The sequence below is a fragment of the Malus sylvestris genome, chromosome 6 (genome assembly GCF_916048215.2).
Source record: "Malus sylvestris chromosome 6, drMalSylv7.2, whole genome shotgun sequence".
In the NCBI taxonomy this organism is placed as follows: domain Eukaryota; kingdom Viridiplantae; phylum Streptophyta; class Magnoliopsida; order Rosales; family Rosaceae; genus Malus; species Malus sylvestris.
This window is the reverse complement of record NC_062265.1, coordinates 5,922,550-5,935,332: the sequence shown is the minus strand read 5'-3', so window position 1 is coordinate 5,935,332 and position 12,783 is coordinate 5,922,550. Positions and strand designations below refer to the sequence as shown.

Below are 12,783 nucleotides of genomic sequence, written 5' to 3'. Positions count from 1 at the left end.
TGTTGTTGCAACTTGCAAGCTAGTGTGATCTCAGTTAATTAACAATTAATGGGTATCTCTATTTGTTGCATGTGATTGTAATTCACCGATTCTGCAAAATGTCACGAGCTGGAGTTTTCTTGTTTCGTATTTTAAAATTTGAATTGATAGAAGGAAAGAAGCTTAATAATATGAAATGAAAAACTCTCTCTGAGCAGCAGGCTATGATATTCTCTGTTTTTTTCTTGAACTATAGCGTGCTTTTTATGAACCGAATGTTGCGATGACTGAACTGAAAAGATATGATGCTTGTGATATTCCTGTCAAAGCACATTTTCCAATAGTTTGATTTATAGTATTGCCAGTGTTTGAGATATCCTGGATATACGTTGAAGATCTTGGATGTTGCATGCTATTATTATGTGGATATCAGTCAAGTTTGATAACAAATATATATGTTAGGTTATAATTTATTTTTTAACAAACACTATTGTCTACACCAAGGACGAGAGGGTGGGGTTAGGCTCACAATAAACTAGCAATAATATGATTCAAATTTGCATTTGACTATAATCGAACTTAAAACCTCTCACAACCTATGTCCTAATTAAAAACCTTAAAAGTCAATCCAATTATCCTCACTTATGCAAATCTACGCAAATTGTAAATTAAATTTGTAAACATGTGATTACAATTTTATAAAATATTAGAGTAAAATAAAAGAAAATATTTTTTAGAGTAGAAAGGTTGTACAAACTTTACATCAAGATTTAACGGCTATATTATTTTTGCTTTTGGTTATTTTTTTGTTCTTTTCGAAAGATGCTATTTGAGGATTGAAACACACATTGAATACACCTAAGTTGTGAACATCTAGTACCTGGCCGCAGATTTGGAGGTAAACTCTAGCCGGTCGTTGATTTACCAAAAAAATTAGTTGAAGAGTTAGCAACTCGACTTAACTTTTCTATAAATCAAAGGTTGGATTAGAGCTTAATTCCATAAAACTTTGACTGTCAAAACCAAGTTGCTTCACAATGAAGGTGCATTCTAGTTGAAGCAGCCAGGACATGACCATGAAGAGGTTTCCACCATATATTTCATTCGATTTAAAAGACTGAACCATCATATAGGTGAGATCACACATTACAAAAGCTTGTGATGGAACAAAATAATGAAACAAATAATTTCTAGCATCTTTACACAAGAACAGTTTCCAGCATCTTTACACAAGAACAGTTTCCTTGGTTTTCTCGACTTTCTTCTCTTTGATAAAACGAGCAAAGAGGTCGCTTCCGGTAGAGTCGCACTCTAAAAGACTTCTGTTCCGGCCACCTTCTGCCATGCTTCTCACAAATTCAACCATGTTTCGCCAGTTATCCCCCTCGAACAATCTCTTGTTCATTCGGAGATATGTAAATGCACTTAAGGCATTGCCGGAGTCTGAGCTGCATGTTGCTAGAACTCGTGCAAACGCACCAGTGTCATACCTCTCCAGGGCATTTTCTCCTGCTAGGTCAATTCCAGCACTCTTGGTCGCCATCTTTACCTGCCTCACCAGACCTTCCGGTGAGCAATTTGCATGTTCAGGCTGTTCTCTATCTTTCATTTCCATGCATGTGAAGTTTAATACAACCATGTTTTTGCTGAACATCCTGGCTGTTGGTACGTAACCATCTCTGTGTCTAGTGTTTTAGTAGCCTGCAGTTAATTCAGCCGCATGTGATCTTGATCCGTAGTGCCAGTGAATCCCAGCAATCTTTCCGGATAGTTTAGCTCCAGATCCTTGGAATACTCCTTTCGCAGCTGACAATATTCTATCTCCGTGTCTTAGTAGCTTTCCGGAGTACCATTCAAAGAAGAACTGTCCATGCTCAGTGTTCCATGTTCCATCTCTTTTGAAAAATCCGGTGTCTTCAGGAAATTGATTGTACTGGCCGGAATCATGTGGTCCACTTCTTCCCCAATGCCTCTGCTGATGCTTCCAAGGAAGCTCTCATGTACTGCTTGACATAAAAACTTGTTTAGGAATAAGGAATATCACAAAAATAAATTATCGAAATATGATGTGGTTCGGTTTAGGGTAATTTAATTGGCCAGCAGAAATGGAATAAGGGCTTCTGTTTAGAATAATTACCTTGTCATAACATTGGAATTCCCCGATTCCAGGAAACCTCCAAGTTCCGTTGCTTTCTGGATAAGCTGGATATCTGAGCGCCCCACAAGGACCCATGCCTACTTGAATTTCCTGTACAAGTAATTGGAATTGAGTTTCCAACTTTGATACAAGTCCCTTGTAATTTCAGACGAATGTTGACATTCGTCGAATGATGCCAGCTTGTCCTAGCCCAAATTAGTTTTCTTCTGTTTGAAAATCTTTTTTATTTTTCCAGTCAGACACTGGCAAAAATCTCTTTATGTCTACTTTTTTGAACTTTCGAATTTCTACTACAAAAATAATAGCATAAAGTTGAGTTATGGCATTTTTGTTGCAGATAATTACCACAATAACGTCGCCCAAGTAGTCAATGAATCTGTCGCGGAAGCTCCTCATGTAATCGGTGTAGACCTGAATGGGAGTTCTTCCTCCGAGAACAGGCAATGAATCACATCCCAAGGATATGTACTCGGGATTCCTCCTGCCTGATTTGTCTGTGTAAACAAGGTCAGGGTTCTTGCTGACTTCTTCAAGCACCCATGGAGGTAAAGGAATGCTGAAAATTCATAAAATTTGTGCTTTAGTGAATCGCTGCATAAATCCACACTAGGTGGAGTTAGATCAAACTCTGGGCAAAAACATAGAAAGCACTTTTTGCTCATAAGCACTTTTATGTTAAGCATGTCAAAGGTTCCATTAAAAATCCAATAGCATGGCTGTTTGTGTTGTGTAAGTTATAGAGAACATTAAACATAATATACTGCAATTAGAACCACCAAACACACCTGCATGAGTCTCCAACATTTCCTCCGCACTGATGAAAAGACATGACGACTTGGATCTTCATGCCGTGCTTTTGCACCATCTGCACAAGCTCGGCATACCCTTCCCAGTTGTACTTGGAAGGTCCGTCCTCCTCCACCAATCCCCACCACACATCCACCATAACTCCTTCCACCCCTGCTTGCTTCAGGGCCATCAAACTCGCATTCATGCTTATTCAAATGCCCTACGTGACTCACCGTGTCGAGCGGAAGCATCACGTACACAGGCACCTTGTTGTCAGTGCTGGTGTGAGCAATATTGGGTAGTGCATGAAGCAACTCTCTCCTTCCATCAGAGATGGTCATTAAGTTCTTCTCGTGCAAGAGCCGTGTTTCTTGCATTGAACTCTTTGCCCGTAGACGGCATGATGGCTTGGTTTGTGCAAAGCATATCGTGCCGGGGGAGTCTCCGGAGTTTTTAAGGCCCTTATGGTCTTTAAGATTGACGAAGGAAGTTGAAGAACGGAGAGTTAACGTCATTGTATTTTCTGAAGCGTGTTTTGGGGTTTGAATGGAAGGGAAGGGAAGAGAGAAAAAGTGATGAGAATGCATGAAGGGGTTGCGTCCTTAATTATAAAAATAAATTCCCTCTTGAGGAATGGTCGGTTTGGTGGGATCCAGTTGAAAAGAGAAAAAGTGCAAGTGATCAAAAGCAGCTCAGCTCATATTTCATTTTATTTGTTGGTCTGACTCAGCTCACTTTTTTTCAGTTGTTTTCTCTATACGTGGTTACACCTCTTCCATTCTTACAAGTTGCAATTTCCAGGAAAATGTGAATTTCCTTTCCTTTTTGGTTACAGGGAACTTTGGCGTTTAAATTTGAAGTAAATTGTAGTAATGGTCTCTCAACGTTTATTGAATTGAAATAATGATTTTTTAACTAAAATTTCACAATCATTGGTCTTTAACTCATAAAAACGTGCATTTATGATATTTTTTATCAACTTCATCAGAACATCTGTCAAAATGAGTTACGTGCCATGTACGTGAAGCTAAATTAAGGGAGAAATATAGATAACAAAAGTGAAAATTGTTCTTTACTTTAATCCAATAGCAGTGATTCCTCAACTTTAACCTAATTAAAGAAATAGTCTCTCAACTTTAACCTAATCTTAGTAATGATTCTTCAACCACGAGTCATTTTAACAGAGGTTATGACAAAGTTGGCGAAAATGACCATAGCTGCACATTTTGATGAGTTAAAGGACCAACGCTCCAATTGCGTTAAAGTTAAGGGATCATTGCTACAGTTTTCTCTTAAATTGTAGTGCATGTGGAAATTTTAAAATTAATTAAAAAATGGTAATTTTAACGAAAAATTATCGGTACTGTTCATTTTAACAAAAAATCATATTTTTACACTAAAAAGTCAATCATAATACTTTTCACTTTACCCTTTATTTTAAAGAAAACTAATGAAAATGGCTTGAAAACTTTGAGTTTTAATGATAAGAACAAAATAAAAGGTAAAGTGAATAGTACCAGGATTGACTTTTTAGTGTAAAAATGTGGTTTTTTGTTAAAGTGAACAGTACCGGGTGGTTTTCGTAAAAGTTCCCTTTATTTTATCCTTATCGTTAAAATTCAAAGTTTTCAAACATTTTTTTCATTAGTTTTCCTTTAAAAATTTTGAACCACCTTTAATTTATACTGGTTTTGTTTCTCCTGTGCTATTGGCCTTGACTTACGGAACAACTTTCAAGGGTATATTAGTCATAAGATTTGGATAGATTATAAATATTTTAGTATGCTTAACACACTTGAAGCCGCAAGCATTCATGCATGAATCTTGGCTGGATATTCTTATGCGACTAAAATATCTTGAGCTAGCTCTTGTGATATTTTGAAATATCTTGAGCTCCTCTCTCTAAAGATGAAAATATCTTCAACTGATGATTCATCTCGTCTGATATTTTTAGACCAAAATCTGTCATTTTCCATGTTTTGCATCTATGTTTTGTTCATTTACCGTTAAATCCGCGTGAAGTGATGGAACTGAAGCTTTTGTTTCAATTGATTCCCTTGTCTAGAATGTAATTGCTTGAGCACGTCAAACTGTTTATGAACTGTTGTATGGTTTTTGTTGTGCATGTTTTAAGCTTTTTATTGTACGTTAATAATGAAATGCGGCTCCATACCACTCTTCTAAAGATCTAGATGTAATTGCTGGCATCAAGTGGCCACTTAATACTACAGTCTAGTGGTATTCTTCTTTTCTTGTAAGTCAGAGTTCTTAGGTTCGATTCTCGCCAAAGACAAAATTGAACCACATTTTTTTATAGCTCATTGTAAGGTTAAGCTCATTCCCAAGCTCATGTAGATAATATCATTTTTCAAAAAAAATAATAAAAAACATATGAGGCGTGCCTAGGCGGCTTTGGAAGCGGGGCATGAGTGATAACACATTTGCCCAGTGGGAGTAGGCGAAAGCTTGCCTAGACGATCGACTAGGCGTTCCTAGATCCATCAACGATCTGAAATTGAAGTCGAAGGGCTATGTCCTCTAGTTAACTGTTACAGTGCGACAGCATCTTCAGGAAGAAGATGACCATAAAGAATGTTGATGCACAAAACCAGAGGTTTTAGAACAACGTAAATCCGACCGTGAATCTGCAAAAAATGTAAATAACACAAGATGTATCGTGGTTCATCCCAAGGTTTGGGCTACGTCCACACTGATATTGTATTTATCTGAGAGATGAGGGAGAGAAACTCTGAATATGAGAGGGGATGTGAGAGGGGTGAGAAGGCTTCAGAAATGGCATCCCCTAATTGTGAGGGTGAGAAGTCATTTTATAGAATAAGAGCTCCTCACTTATTACATATTTGCCCCTTCCTTTATTACATAATTACATTTAAGTCCCCCGAGTATTTATACGAGATCTAAATACGGATGCCCTAAGACCATCTCCAACCCTGACCTTTAACCTAAAATTTCCCCTTTTTTTCTCCCCAAAATCCACTCCAACCCATGACTCAAAATTAACCTAAAACCTAAAACTCATTTGAGGGTCAAATACCAGCCCAGTTTTAGGCCACAAAGCAAAATGGGCCCCATCAACTGAGACTGGGGCTGTGAAGCCCAGTTCCATTTCCCTACTCGCCTACGCGCTTCACGCGCTAGGCATTTTCAGAAACAGAACAGTCCCACGTGGGGGTGTTCCCCTGGCTGTCAGGCGCTGTCTGTTCAATAAGTAGCCCAACGGCTACTTTTTGTAATCTAACGGCTATGTTTAAATGGGCCGTTGGTTAATCCAACGGTCCTGGTTCAATTTTTTTTTTTTAGTTTTATATTTATATATTTATTGAATTCAACGGCTTAGATCGAATATAATCAAATCTAACGGTCCAAATTTAAATCCAACAGCTAAAATAATTAAAAAAAATTATTTAACTTAAAATTCAACCAAAAACTCTATAAATACCTATGTATTTGTTCAAACATCCACACAAAACTCACTTTTCTCCTACAATTCTTCCAATTTTTTTTTTCCTACCATTTCTTCTCATTTCCAAAATTTTCAAGATGGCAAAAGAGCATGTTAGAGGTCGTAATTGGACCTTTGATGAAGATATTGCTTTATGTTTGGCATGGATTTCTGTTAGTGAAGATGGTGCCGTCAGCACCAATCAAAATAGAAAGGATTTGTGGGGTAAAATCGTTGATAAGTTCCATGAAAACTCTAACGCCAGTCGAAGGGAAGTTGGTGGTGTTTATGATCGGTGGAAGATTATCAACAAAGCGTGCACTTTGTGGAAGGGAAGCTTGGAGAGAGCCATGATTGACATGCCTAGTGGAAGGGGCGCCTCAGAAATTGTGAGTTTCTTTGTTGATATTTTACTTGTCATGTACATAATAGTATTTTGCAACTAATTATTTTTATGTATTTGTTGCATAGGGTGACAAAGCAATGGCAATTTACAAGACAAGAACTACACCAAAAAATCAAGCTTTTAAGTTACATCATGCTTGGAACATCCTCAAGGATTGTCCGAGGTGGAGAACCGATGCAAATCAACAATGTGGAAGATTATTTCACAATGAAGCCCCACCCCCAAATGATGTCAATGAAGGTGTGAATTTTGCCGACAATGAAGGTATCGACCAAATAAGCCCAACTTCTTCTTTGCCAAGGCCCTCGGGTAGAGATAAGCAAAAGGAAGCAAAGAGAAAAGGGAAGTCCCAAGATCCGATACATTCACAATTTGTTAGCGAAATGGCAAGAATGAACGAAAACCAGTGTCGTCGGCAAGAAGAATCGGCCCAAATGTTTTTGGCCATGAAACAAGAAGGGGATAGGGAGCAAGAAAGGTACGAAACTAATTTGATAATAGAGGACCTCGATAAATACACTACAGAGAGGAAGAGATACTTACGTGGTAAGCCAAAATAAATTTTACGAAGGAATGCCACAAGAAGTATATTTCAAGATGATGATTCATCTCAAGACTATCACCCAAGTCCACCACCAAGTCAAGATGATGGATATCATTATTAGGTTTATGTAGTCTATGAGTTTTCGATTGTATTAATTGTCTTTTTTTTTTAAGTTTATGTGGTTTATTAATTGTCTTTTTTTTTTAAGTTTATGTGGTTTATTAATTGTCTTTTTTTTTAAGTTTATGTGGTTTATCATGATTTTCATGTATTGATTTAGTGATTTTTCAAAATTTATCGGAATTTAAATATTTTTAGGTTAAAATGTTCATAAAATTAATTTAGGATAGTCTACATAATTTTTTTTTTTTAAAAGTTAATTTAAAAAAAATTAGCCTTAATTCATTTTTTGATAATCTGGGGCTCAAATTTTAGGCCAAAAGGGTTGGAGTAGAAAAGCTGTTTCTGGGCTAAAACCTAAATTTTCTGGGCTAAATATTTTTAGGTTTTAGGTCAGGGTTGGAGATGGTCTAAGTATGGTACAAACAGTAGTCCCCCAAGTCTTCAGTCAAGAGAGTCTTTTGGCTTGAGACTTGAAATTCAATCCATGTGTGGGCTGAAGTAACTAGATGTCGTCTAGGACTGATACTCGATATGAGGCAGTGCTCAATCTAAAATGATGCTCAACTAGAAGTAGCACATGTTGCGAGGCTGCTCTGCTTGTGGCTTATGTTGCCTTGGTTGACTCGACTTATGGCGTTGAAGGTGAGTGAGTCCCTTTTATAAATTAAGGGATCGTTCCTCAATACATACATGATGGGCTAGAATCGATGCTCCTGGCGAGGCGGTTGTTCAGTAGGCGGCGATGCTCTCTAATGATGGTGAGGGTGCTCTCTAATGATGGTGAGGGAGTCCCTTTTATAGAATAAGGGCTCGCTCTTCAATACATGAATAATGGGCTAGAGTTGATGCTCTCTAATGAAAGTAAGGGAGTCCCTTTTATAAAATAAGGGCTCACTCCTCAGTACATGAATAATGGGCTAAGTCCCCCAAGTATTTTTCATGAGGCCCAGTTGAGGCCCAATATATGGTACATTATGTAGTCCCTCAAGTCTTTGGTCAATAGAGTCTGTTGGCTGGAGACTTCAAATTGAATCCATGTATGGGCCGAAGTGGTGGTTGTTCGGAGGCGGTATTTGTATACCCTGCACTGAAGCTTTGTAGGTGAAGCTTTGCAAGTGAAGCTTTGAAGCTAGAGCTCTGTAAATGAAAGCTTTCGAAGTTAGAGCTTTTGTAAATGAAGCTTTTGAAGCTGTAACTCTGTAAATGAAGCTTTTGAAGCTAGAGCTTTTGTAAATGAAGCTTTTGAAGCTGTAGCTCTGTAAATGAAGCTTTTGAAGCTAGAGCTTTTGTAAATGAAGTTTTTAAAGCTAGAGCTTTTGTAAATGAAGCTTTTGAAGTTGGAGCTCTGTAAATGAAGCTTTTGAAGCTAGAGCTTTTGTAAATGAAGCTTTTGATGTTGATTGACATGAGTGATGCTCATGAATGTTTATGTTGATTGACATGAGTGATGCTTATGGATGTTGTCATGAGTGATGCTCATGAATGTTGACATGAGTGATGCTCATGAATGTTGACATGAGTGATGCTCATGAATGTTGACATGAGTGATGCTCATGAATGTTTATGTATGATTGATATGAGTGATGCTCATGAATATTTATGTATGATTGACATGAGTAGTGCTCATGTATAATTTTGAAGTACTGGGCGTACTTTTGATCACCTGGTTAGCGGTAATAGCGGCAGGTTGCCGAATAATTTTAGAGTACTTGGCGTACTTTTGATCACCTGGTTGGTGGTAATAGTGGCAGGTTGCCGAATAATTTTGGAGTACTGGGTGTACTTTTGATCATCTGGTTGGTGCTATTTTGGGCTTATGGGCCTTCGCTCTCCACACAACATTCCAGCCCATTTATTTTGGGCTTTGCCCTTTTTTTTTTTTATTACCCTCTGATAGGGTTTACACAGATGTCTCCGAGAAATAAGAAAAATAAATTACATCGTTTTGTCTGATAAAGATAATAGAGTTCTTTATTTTCTTTAAGTGGTCGACACCTTTTTTGTTTTTCTCCCCAGACATCTTTTTCTTTTTTATATTCATTTTCTTTCCATTGCAGATTTAGATCATGGGGTTTGGTCAGTTGCTCCATTTATCCCTTTCTTTTACAAATTTGCGTATCTGTTTTACAGCAAACTTCCATGTGGGTGGTCTACAAAAGCAAAAGTAGCTTCAAGTATGGCGCACACTATCCTTTGTACTTTGTCAGACGCTCCAATTTGCATCTTTTGAGGGCCCAGAATTGTACCAAGCCCTGAGCAGAAATGTTGATGCACAATTCATCCAAATTTACCCTCAGAGAAAAGTTTAAGAGAGGAAAAACCAACATCAGATAGAGGGCATAGCTTAATCTGACCGCATCATTCAGCACTGCCCCCATTGCTGAATCTGAGCTTCTATCAAAATTCACAAGTATGTCAACCACGATTGCATCCCCAAACAAAAGGTACCCAAACAGTCCAATGGAGAAGTAGATGGCTGCATAGAGCACCAATGAAATCCTGACCGTTGATATCATATCAGACGGCTTACCAAGCTCAAAGCCAATTGGGTGAACGTTGAAGTGAAAAGTGAAGGCTGTAACAAGGACTGGAACAACAGTGAAAAAGTCAAAGAAGGAGGTTTGTTTGCCCGAGCTTGGTAACAATCTTGGGGTGTTGACTTTCCCTTCAAAGATTGCATAGATCGCCATGGCAGAACTTATGCCAACAAAAACCACAGCAAGAAAAACTGATATGGCTGAACTGAACCTCAGAGACTCTTAACAAAACCAATGGCAGAAAGATGAAAATAAACGTGAATAGGAGGGCAATTTCACGTGAGTTCCACCAATAGACTCCAAACCACTCTTGCAGAACACCGGAATGCCTTACTCCGACAGCCCCATTTCCAGATAGAACATCCCCAATTATAATCTGGTACATAATTAAGCACCCAAGATTAGTAATCATGACACATATCTGTGGCAACCAATCCCACCTGCCCAAAGGACTCCCTCATAACGCCGGAATACATCGTGGACTCGTCGGAATGCGTGAACCTCATCAGGAACTCCACCGAGACGTCGGCCAACAAAGCAATGATCACAATAAGCACAAAAGCCGGTATCACACCAAGCACCTTGAGAGTGGCCGGTATGGACATGATTCCGGCACCAATTATGCTCGTGGACACGTTGAACACCGCCCCTGAAACAAACCTGCGCCTCACCGGCTTTCTGTCCTGCAGCAGTGGCACATGGGCTTCGACTGCCGGTAACATTCCGATGGCTGCTCGGTTTTCTTGCTCGAGAGAGAAACGCCAGGCATTTTTCGATCTCTCGGATATTTTCGCTGAGGGATTTCGTTCGTTGATGCGAATGTTGACCAAATGGTGCTAATCAAATGCTTGCTTTGATCAAACGACAGCTGATTAAATGCTTGCTTTGATCAAACGACAGCTGATTAAATGGCTGCGAATCAATGGTGTTGATCAAATGCTTCCTTTGATCAAACGGCAGCTGATTAAGCTTGGAAGATATTTCCTTGGGGCTCAACCCTCATCAATTGACACGTGTTGGGAATCGTGGTACAGCCACAAACCTCGAAGAGCATGCAGGTAGTAAGTCACACAAGTTCCCTTGGCTATTAAGAGCGTGGTGGCTTTGCAGCTTCTTCTCGTCTATTATCTCCGTGGTTGTGCCTCTGTGTGGGTTTTTGTAAATCCACGGTGGACAGTGGTGAGGTTTTACGGTGGGGAGATGAAAAAATGTAAGAGAACCGACAGAGCTTTTCGTGTCGTTTCCCACAGACGGTGCCAAATGTTGATGCACAAAACCGGAGGTCTTGGAACAACGTAAATCCGACCGTGAATCTGCAAGAAATGTAAATAACATAAGATCTATCGTGGTTCACCCCAAGGTTTGGGCTACGCCTACACTGATATTGTATTTATCTGAGAGGTGAGGGAGAGAAACTCTGAATATGAGAGGGGATGTGAGAGAGGTGAAAAGGCTTCAGAAATGGCCTCCCCTAATTATGGGGGTGAGGAGTTCTTTTATAGAATAATGGCTCCTCACTTATTACATATTTGCCCATTCCTTTATTACATAATTACATTTAAGTCCCCCGAATATTTATACGAGATCTAAATACGAATGCCCTAAGTATGGTACAAACAAAGAAAAAGATTTTTTTTTCTTTTTTCGAAAGACTTGGTCTAAAACGACGTCATTTTAGACAATTCTTTATTTTTTTTTTAAATGACTTGATCCAAAACAACGTCGTTTTTTGTCAATTCTATTTTTTTTTTATAACCCACAATAGTCCCCTGTTTTTTTTTTTTTTTTAATAATCCACAGTTGTCCCCAATTATACTCACAATAGTCCTCAATTATTTAGGTCCCTTAAAGCTTCGCCTTACACCTCAAGACTTTAACCTAGACGGGGCTATCCATAAACGCCTTACCTACACCTCTGCCTTTGCCTTTTAAAATATTGGCTAGCATGAACGAATATCTGTAGGTATTCTATTCTTCTTTTTCTTTTTCAAATGCTTGTTTATCTGTGAAAAAAGAAACGAAACGTCGGGCCTATATCTATAATTTGGCGTGATAAGCATTGGGTGGTTTTGTTTTGAACAGTGTAGAGAAAACCCCACAAACAAGCTAGCTAGGGTTGTGTTTGGTCTATATGTGTTAGACGACACCGCATTTTTGTGGATCAGAAAATATCTCAGGAATTATAAGTTTTCTTGGCTAGTAGGTGGCTCTCTACCATATTGGTGGAGATAAACGATGTCTTTACATGACAGTTAGGGTTCGAACTTCATGGCAAATTAATTTCTAACTTAACGACAATATCAGTCAACTCAAAAAATAAAAAATAAAAAAAGGTTTTCTTGGCTTTGGTTGATTTAGGACAAAAGAGAAGTAGTATTGCTGGGAATGGCATTAGCAATTGAACATGTGGTTTCCAACAATGTCTTTGCTGCTTTCTCCTGTCTTGGATTTTATGTCTTTCCATTAAGCCCTAAACTCTGGAGTATTCAAACTTAATCGCTTCAACGACTCCGCATTTTTTATTGTTTTTGGGGAAGAAGTCCCCATTCCAGGATTTTTGGCTTTTTTCGACCAATGCCGCGTTTGCATGGATGATAGATGGGAGTCGTATATCTATTTGTGTACATATATCCTAGTTCCCACCTGTTTTTGAAATTAACCAAAATAACCTCTACATGTTGCGTGTGTTTTCATATGCCGACTGAAGTTTTAATGAGAAACATTAACTTTATTGGCTATTAATAATAATATCTGCAGTGCTCCAAACTCGAGGTAGCAAATTAA

At 38.5% G+C, this 12,783-nt stretch overlaps 1 long non-coding RNA gene and 2 pseudogenes across 1 annotated transcript; 1 reads left to right on the top strand and 2 right to left on the bottom strand.

The window, feature by feature from the left end:
• Window positions 1-1,050: 1,050 nt before the first annotated feature.
• LOC126627127 (beta-amylase 3, chloroplastic-like) lies at window positions 1,051-3,502 on the bottom strand (annotated as a pseudogene).
• Window positions 3,503-5,523: 2,021 nt separating this feature from the next.
• Window positions 5,524-11,523, top strand: LOC126627133 (uncharacterized). Its single transcript, XR_007624917.1, has 2 exons — window positions 5,524-5,702; window positions 11,444-11,523. It is a non-coding gene; the product is annotated as an uncharacterized LOC126627133 (long non-coding RNA).
• LOC126627130 (amino acid transporter AVT6C-like) lies at window positions 9,385-11,506 on the bottom strand (annotated as a pseudogene).
• Window positions 11,524-12,783: the final 1,260 nt, after the last annotated feature.